The 9,938-nt window shown below is 36.7% G+C and overlaps 2 pseudogenes; both read left to right on the forward strand.

The window, feature by feature from the left end:
- Positions 1–3,859: 3,859 nt before the first annotated feature.
- LOC130712622 (uncharacterized) lies at positions 3,860–5,200 on the forward strand (annotated as a pseudogene).
- Positions 5,201–6,353, forward strand: LOC130712623 (uncharacterized; annotated as a pseudogene).
- Positions 6,354–9,938: the final 3,585 nt, after the last annotated feature.

Below are 9,938 nucleotides of genomic sequence, written 5' to 3' on the forward strand. Positions count from 1 at the left end.
CTTTCATGAATTGTGTAACGCCCCGATTTCTCGAGTGTCACACAGTAACCAAACATCATAGATTTCGCAGGGAATTTTCGTCGGTTAATTAATTAATCTTGAGTTAATGACGAAAGTCCAATTTTATGAAATCTTGAAACTTAACCATTTTAAACTCGCGGAAATAATCAATAACGCAAAACTTCTAAATTAAGTAATCATCTGAAAGAGTTGAAACATGTGTATGAAAAACCAAGGTAAAATTACATCAAATTTAAATATCCCAAAACGAAAAAGCAAAAGAAATAGTTCAATGCCCAACTCGGTGCTCTCAACCCCAAAAGAAAGTGAATGTCTCTCCACCCAAACCTACTACTTAGCCTCTTCCTCTGCCTCTTCTTCTTCTTCCGTAGAGTAGTCGTCATCTGGCAGGGGCTCGTTGGTGAACTCCCTTAGCATATGATTCCTCAAACCTCGATAGAGCTGGCCCTTCTCCTAATAGTACTGATCAGCTGCCAGTCGAAAGAAGCTCTGGGCCTTCACCTCATCTTCATCTGGGTCCTTCATGTTCCAGGGCTCTCCTTGTAGTGGTGGAAGTTCCTCCTCCTTCAACACGTTCTTCGGTAAGCCCTCGGATTCCACTAGAGGTCCACTCGTCTCTGTCGATGTCTCTTCAGATGGATCTGACTCCAACTCCGACTCCCGGTTAGAAGAATGCTCTGACTCCACAGTAGGTGTCTGGAAGCGGAGAGGAGCGAATGGTAGTTCCACTCTTCCTGCAAGCATATAGTGAGAGTCGACCCACTCTCATTTCTTGTCAGTGCACTTGAGTGTGGCATTGCCGATGTATATCTGGCGGACCTGGTGTGCGTCGGACACCCAAGACTCGTCATCGCGCTCTTCACTGAGAATTAGCTCCCAAGAACGCACCGCACTCTTGGTCACAGTTATCTGGGCCCCCCCATAACAAAATAGATAACACATAATAGAGGGTCAGTTCCCATGCAAAATCACAAATAAACAGTTCATAGAAATCTTATAAGGAAATAATAGTTTCATATTCTCATAACTAGAGTAGCAATCCTAAAGTTTAGTTAGGCTAACGTCCTCACCATCACACAACCACCGCAACACCTTGGATCCAATCTCGATCATCCGCAGATGAACAACACAAGGGGACCAACACAGTCAACCCAAGTCACGTGGAGACCAACACAGTCAATCCTTATCCCATGACTAAATCATGGTTATCACGTGGAGACCAACACAGTCAATCCACAAATCTCCCTCGCGTGCAAGTCACCGTTTGTCTCTAACGGCACCATCGTTCTCATGGTCCATAGCCTATAACCTAGCACTATAACCATATAATCACTACTTGCAAGCGAAGTTCACATCTCTAGGTTAATTACTAATATCATAACCTAGTGTAAGATAATAGATCGTCATGCATAGTACAATCTTCAAGAGGTTTAGGGTTTTGCCCCGTTCCTCAAAACGATAGAAAATATTCAAGCAACTCTCAACATGTAGACAAGTCAATGCCTAAACCCTAGAGAGTAGTTGGGTTTCAGCCAAACATCATTACACATCAATTAATCAAGCTTTTTCACATATCAAGTAGTAAAAATCAGCAACATACATCAACTTAAACAAATAGTCAAGAAGAGAAGAAAAAGTCGCCTAAACCCTAGGAAATAGGGTTCGGTCGTAACATGTATGGAGTGTAGGGTTTCCCAAAATTTGTAATCATGCTTGATCATGCTTCACATATAAAAGCCAGCAAGCTTTTCAATCATAAACATCAACATACAACTCATTCTAACACATGTTATAGATTATCAACTTAGATCCAAACATATATGACAAGTTTAGCAAGGTTTTGTCTAGAAATCCTCATGAATCATGGCATCACTTAATGAGAGAAGTTAAAACAGAAGTATAACCTTAAAACATGTTCCAAAAAGAGACTCAAGTCATCGTATAAGAGTTTCACAAATTTTAGAACCAGCACAACATCATCACAAGCAAGTATTTCATGCATACAAGCCAAATCATGCTTCACAAAGTCCTAGACTCTACCCAAGACTGGAAAAGCCCTCACCTTTCTAAAACATGAAAGAAGAAAAGATGGATATTGAAGAAGATGATCCTTGCTCTTCTCCCTTTACTCGAAATCCCTTCTTCCCCCTTGATCCCTTCTATTTTCTCTCTCGGCCTCCTGTCTTTCTCTCCTTGCTTGGGCGGCGGCTTCTCTCCCTCTATCTCAAACCTTCCTTTTTTTCTCTGAGTGAATATGTGAATGAGTGTGAGGGTTAAGCCTTTCTAATTCAGTTTTGTTCACTTGGATGAAAGAGAAAATTCTCTCCCCCTTGCCCCTCACTCAAACCCGCGGCCAACACAAGCCCAACTAGGGTTTTCAAAAAAATTTCCTATCTCCTAATTATTTGAAAATAAATTTAATTGTTCAGCATTTTTCTAAAAAAAATTGAATATGAAACTTAAACAAATAAGGAATAATCCCCCCTTCCATAATTAAAACTCAATCTACTCAATTAAACCAGTTTTTTCCCTCAAATAATGCAAAACAAATAAATAAAAGATCTTTCCTTATCTTTTCCTTTCAAAAACTCGGCCACACATCCCTTGGCACCCAAGCAACACGCATTTCATCTCTTTGAGGCGGTGTTATTAAACTCAGACTGGACCGGCCAGTCCGACCGGTTTGACCGTGAACCGGTGACTGGTCCGATTCGAGTTGACAATCGGATCGGCCATGCATTCAAACCAGACTGAACCGGAACGACCCGGACGGTTTAGTTGGAAAACCGGTGACTCGCCCGGTTTTGGTTGAACCGGCGAGTCACCTTTTTTTTTTTGTTCAACAGAAGTGTAACATGCTTTGGGCCTGGGCTGCTTAGCACCTATTTTGTGTTTTTAATTTGTTTTTGTTGATATATTGATAATGGGCCTTACATATGTAGAGATATTATAAAAATGTGTTAATTATCTAAAAATTTGTTGCAAGTGGGGTTTGAACACAAGACCTTGAGGAAATGTGAAGCAATGTTAACCACTACACCATCATGTTATTAATGTTATGAACCCCTTTTATTATTTATATATTAACTTTATTAATTTTTTAATATACACCAAGTCAAACATTCGAACCAATGACCCAGTGGTTTGACCAGTGACTCATTGACTCAGTGCCCTGATCGAGTCGATCACCGGGCCGAGTTTAATAACAATGCTTTGAGGTCAAAACCTCACAAAAATAATTATTTCCAAACACTCAAATATTATTATTTTCAAAAATAATAATATTTCACACATTTCATGCAACTTTCACACGCAAAAACTAAGAAAATCACTAACAAGTCACACTTCATTATTTATTCAAGATAAATAATATTATTCATAAAAATAGAGTCTTACAAATTGGGCGTAGTAGTGGCCTAGTGGGTGTGCGTGTTTTTCTTGTGCTGGGCTTTTACTTGTGCTGGGTCAGGGTATGCGTGTTTTTGTTAGTTCTTACCATATAATTGGCACTAATTTGTCAATTAGATATATGATTGAATGTGGTTAGAAGGCTTTTTGGTGTTGGGTTGCTTGGTGCTGCTTCTGACCGGGAAGTGGTACGTTTAGATTGTATTCTTGTGTTGTCTTATTCGTCTGTTTTATGGTTGGACGGTGTTGGTGGGGTACTGGGGTTGTTATGTACTTTAGTATAAGGCTTGCAAGATTATTTTTGCTGGGGTGTTTCTTTGTAATTTCTTCTTCCTTTCCTATCTTTTAATGCTAATAATTTTTGTGCTATAAATTTTGGTAGGGAATTTTAATGCTAATAATTTTTCCTTTCTTTTAACTTTATGTAGCAATGGAGAAATTTTTCAAAAGAATACTTGAGCAACCATCTTCTCCTCAAGCTCAAGCAACCAATGAGACATTAGGCCCAAGCATGAAAAAAAGATTGTTTGAATTCTACTTCGAAAAGCTTCCTAATGATCCTGAGTTAAGGCCAAGAATGTCGTCATATCATCCTAATGATAGAGATGAAATTAGGAGATATTATCTACAAAATGGTCCTTGTCAACTAAAAGAGATTAATTTTCCACAAAGACAATTTGGAAATGCTTTGCGTAGGTTCAATCCTGATTGGTATCTAAAATATGGCAATTGGTTAGACTATAGCCAAAAGGAAGATGCCACATTTTGCTTATGTTGTTATCTTATAAGATCGGATACTATAGAACTTAAAGGAGGTGGTGAGGCATTTATCACAAAAGGTTTTACAAATTGGAAAAATAGTGGGAGGTTTGATGTTCATGTTGGAGATTCAAGTAGTACTCATAATCAAGCTTGGAGAAATTGTGAAGCTCTAATGAAACAAGCACAACACATTGAAGTTGCTTTGTGTAAGCAATCTCTCCAAATTAAAGAAGACTACCGAATTCATTTGATTGCTATAGTTGATTGCATTCGGTTTTTATTGCGCTAAGGGTTAGCTTTTTGTGGTAATGATGAGTCAATGCTTTCAAGCAATAAGGGGAATTTTTTTGAGCTTCTAGACTTTCTTTCCAACCATAATGGGACTATTCATCAAGTTTTGAAGAATGCTCGTGGAAATCTCAAGTTAATAGCTCCTGCAATTCAGAAAGATATTGTTAGAGCCGCTGCTAGTGAGACCACTAAAGCTATTTGTTGGAACAGCAACACGAATACAAATCAAGAGTAGAGAGAAACACACGAAAGCTTTGTTCACGCAGTTCGGCCAAATTGCCTACCTCTGCAACTATAGAGCAGCTATAGTTCTGTTTATTGATTCTCTTCTGAATACAATAATTAGGGTTACAGTGTTACAAGCTTATATAGGGATACTAACGATCCAGTTCACATGGGTCTGCTACGCAGACCCCGACACATTGCCCCAATGACACACTGCCTATGAGCGATACTCAACACTATTCTTGACGATTTGGGCGATAACTTATTTGCTATTTTGATTGATGAATCTCATGATATCTCCATTAAGGAACAAATGGTTGTGGCTTTACGTTATGTGAACAAGAAAGGGCAAGTTATAGAGCGTCTTCTTGGTTTTATTCATGTTTCAAATACTACTGCTTTATCACTAAAATCAGCTTTGGAGTCATTATTTGCAAAATATGGGTTGAGCTTGTCAAGATTACGTGGACAAGGATATGATGGAGCAAGTAATATGCAAGGTGAATTTAATGGTCTCAAAAGCTTGATATTAAAAGATAATAATTGTGCATTCTATGTTCATTGCTTTGCTCATCAACTCCAATTAGCTCTTGTTATAGTAGCAAGAAAACATGTTGTAATTGCATCGTTTTAATACAATTACTACTTTGTGCAATGTTGTTGGAGCTTCATGTAAGCGTCGAGATATTATTCGTGAACGTCAAAGAGAGAAGGTGAAAGAAGCCTTGAACAATGGAGAGATCTCTAGTGTTCGTGAATTGAATCAAGAAATAATGATCAAGAAGCCCGGGGATACTAGATGGGGTTCACATTATGGTACATTACTTAACATACTTTCTTTGTTCTCTTCAATGATTGATGTGCTTGAATATGTTGAGGAAGATGACATAAGTTTAGACCAAAAAGGAGAAGCATGTGCTTTGTTGAATTTGATGCATTCTTTTGAATTTGTTTTTATCTTGCACTTGATGAAGAACATTTTCGAGATTACTAATGAGTTATCTCAAGCGTTACAAAAAAGTGATCAAGATATTGTAAATGATATGAAGTTAGTTATTGTGTCAAAACAAAGGTTTCAAGTTATGAGGGATAATGGTTGGCATTCTTTTCTTGATGAGGTTTCATTATTTTGTGGAAGACAAAATGTTGTTATTCCTAATATGACTGATATATTTCAAACACAAGGGATATCAAGACGCAACTTGGAGAAGGTTTCTAATTTGCATCATTTTCAAGTTGAATTATTCTACCAAGTGATTGATCGACAAGTTCACTGAGTTGCTTATTTGTGTAGCATGCTTAAGTCCAAGAGTCTCATTTGCTTCATTTGATAAGAAAAATTGATTCGTTTGGCCCATTTTTATCCTTTAGATTTTTCTCCAGTGGAACTTTTGGCACTAGATAATCAGCTTGAGAATTACTTCATGGATGTATGCTCTGATAATGCACTTTCAGGATTGAAGGGAATTAGTGATCTTTCTATAAAGCTTGTGGAGACCAGAAAGCATATTGTATATCCAATGGTATATTTGCTCATAGAGTTCGCTTTGATACTACCTGTAGCAACCGCAACAGTTGAACGAGATTTCTCCGCTATGAATATCATCAAGAATCGGATGCGAAATCGTATGGGGATGAATGGCTAAATGATTGTTTAGTTACTTATATAGAGAAAGATGTATTTGATAGTGTTGAGAATGAAAAAATTATGCAGAGTTTTCAAAATATTAAAACTCGTAGGGAACAATTATGATGTCCTTTAAAACTTTTAATAGTATAAATTAATATTTTTTGTTATGTATTTTTATGTATATATTGCTCTCACTTGATTAAATTCCTGGATCCGTCACTGGCTTGGGTAGTTTATTGTTGGCTGATGGTCATTCTCTATCATACTCTCTTTTAAACAGTTTTACTTATTGAACAATTGCACTTATATTGCTACTTGTTTATTGCATTGTTTAAACTATTATCTATGCTATGCATGTTTCTCTTGTATTTATATGTAACTTGTTAGCACCTTGCTCTGAATACCGCTTCTGGCAATACTTTAGCACGCTTTTTAATAATGCCAAAGGGGGAGAACGTAGTTCTGAAAAGTATAGAGAAATTTTTAATCAAATTTTTTAATCTTTAAAATTTTGAACATTGAAAATTTATGTCTTGAACATTTAATGTCTCATTTACATAAGACTATTTCACAACTCAGGATCAGGCTTACCTTCTTCTCCAGGATCCCCCACCTGGAATGGAGCATCTTCTTGTGGCTGATTCTTTGGGCTATGTAACTGTTAAGCAGTAGGGGGTTTTCTCTTTTCTTTTCTTGTTTTTTTCTTTTCTCTTTGTAGCTAAGCATAAAAAAAATATTAAAATAATTCTCTTATGAAATGAAAGCTAAGTAGAACATATGTCTCAAATACTATACTTTTGAAAACGATGTTGAACTCAGGGGGAGTTTATAATTTCTCTGGAAAACCGTATTCAACTACCCTCTATCATTTTCAATAAAAATTGTCATTATCAAAAAGGGGGAGATTGTTAAGTTCAAAAGCATCATAACGTTTTTAAAATCTTATTTTGATCATAACAATTTTTATAGAAGTATTACTATTGAAAACTAAACTAATTATAACACTTGAATTTCAGGAGAAACTCAATTCATGTTATATGCTTCAACGTTCAATCATCACAAAAAGAGAAACTTCAGAAATCACAAGACTGTTCGACAACCGAACTCATTCAAGTCAAGACACATATACTCTGACCGTCCAATGCCACGTCATCAGTCAGAAATATTGAAGACAAATTTGAGCGCCAAAGTTAAAGTCAGATTGCAACCAATTGCCTTACACTCAAATCAAAAGGCAACCAATTACCTTACATTCAAATCTGATCACGTGAAGACTAGTTTACTTTAGCTAAAGGCACGCTGACCAACAAGGGAAAAGGACAAGCCGTCAACATCATATTTTCCAATTGTCTCATGTCTGAAAAGTAGCCCAAGTCTATCGCCACCTACTAGCTCACAAATATCACCTTTCCGGCTAAATGATAGACTTGCTTCTGAGCTTGAATTTAATGAACCTACCAACCAAAGCCATTTGAATCAACGGTTTGATCTTTTTACACAATGGCTAGAGCAACGGTCGGATATGTCTCACAACGGCTACAACACTAGCAAGCGAGTATATAAGACACTCTTGAAGATTGAAGACCAAGAGAATTAATTCTGAAAGACAAGAACTCAAGCATTCATTCCAATCTTCTTCAAAGCATTCAAAGCTCAAGCAGAAACTCTTAAGTGTCAAACCCAAGCCTTTATTTCTGCAAGAGAAAGAGAGAACCTCGTACCTTAAAAGAGTCAAATCTATTTATTCCCTTCTCTCTTAGATTCAGAACTCTTAAGTGAACCAAAGTCAAACTTGAACCCAAACACTTAGAGTTTCAATGCTATAAATTCTCTATCTTTACTCTTGAACAAAGAGAAACCTTGTAGAGTGAACTAATCTTGTAAAGATTGTGGGAGAAGTTCTGAACAATACTTGTAGGAGGAGTTATGTAGAATACTTGGAGAAATCTGTGATAATACTTGTAGGAGAAGTCCTTGAGAATACTTGTATTGGAGAAGTCCTTGATACTTGCTAGTGAAAATCTTGGTGGTGGCCAAATACTGGACGTAGTCCAATCGTTTGAGCTGAACCAGTATAAATCTTTGTGTGCTGATCGCCTGCCGTACTTGCTTATATTTCCGCTGCACTAAACGATTTACGAAAAGTCACACTAAACGTTTTCTTAAGAACTTATATTCTTTTCACAAACCAAATTTTTAAGGTCTTGGTTACAAGTATGTTAGAAATAGATGGTTACCTACATTTCTATGATTATTTAAAGTCAATCGGCGTTTCTTCATTTAAAGTAGTTAATATTGTGATACCCGAAAGTTATGGTGTTTTTTTATAGGCAAATGTTAGTTGTTAATTGTTAGTATATTAGTTCTTTCGCCATGATTTGAACCCTGAATTTTCACCTTGCACCAAAGTTATGGTGTTATAAAATTCATTTGATGGTGCGACGATTATAGAATTTTCCGTTGGCAGGTAAAGAGTTTTCCTACGACTGCATCACCTTTGAAGGTGATAATGGGGTGGAAGAGCATAGAGTTAATTTTTTTTTTAGTTTGACTTTGGAATTATTATTTAATCATTTTTATTGATAATTAATTATTTTATTGATATTAAATATAAATCGCTTAAAATTTATTATTAATATATCTAATGGAGGAGAAAAAATTTGCAATTTTTTTTTGTATTTGTTCCACAAATGTGTTAGGAAATAACACAGCTGAAGAAGTAAAATAAACCAGGAGCGCAATCAACAGCACAAGAATATAACGTGGAAACTCCAAAACCGGAGAAAAAACCACAGCTGTTGTCAAAACCGACAACTAGAGAATAAACACTATGTGAAAATTGTTACAACACATAGACTTCACTCTCAACCACCACATGACCCCAGTACACTCACACTCTTCAAAGTAAATATTTGAACTACATCTCACAATACTCTAAAACAAGAGCATAAGAGAAAAAAGAAAACACAAATATAAACTTAAAGTGTTTTCAGGTGCTACTACATGGTGTTTTTGGTGTGTTGAAACAAGGAGCTTGAGATCCATATATATAGTCTTGGACCCTCCCACCCCTCACTAATCTAAGCGATGTGGGACTTCTCCAAGATGCATAACTTGATCTTTTTTCTCCTTCATTAGTAATGTGAGACTTACATTATAATTAACCCCAACAGTCTCCACCTTGATTGTAAAGGTCTTCAATCTTCATTGTTTACACCGACAATCATTGTCTTCACCGAAAAACATAATTCTCATTGTCTATATACTGACACATTAAATTATCATACTCCACCATAAAGAGTACACTACACTTGGAACTAAACCATCCCAAGAATTTTCTTCACTTGGGACTAAACCATCCCAAGAATTTCCACATGCCGAAACCTTGCTGTAAATTTATGGTGCAAGTTCCATGTTGGCTTTCTCCGGAAGTTCATCAGCCATCGACATAACCACGTACCTTGCATCAACGTCAACCAATGCCTGCACGCTATCACCACACACCTTGCATCTATATCAACGAATTCTCGTGTGTCACGGAACAATTTCATGCCCAGAACACCTTGTGTAATCATGATTGCATCAACTCCTCTATCATTGC

This window comes from Lotus japonicus, chromosome 4, assembly GCF_012489685.1.
Source record: "Lotus japonicus ecotype B-129 chromosome 4, LjGifu_v1.2".
Lineage (NCBI taxonomy): Eukaryota > Viridiplantae > Streptophyta > Magnoliopsida > Fabales > Fabaceae > Lotus > Lotus japonicus.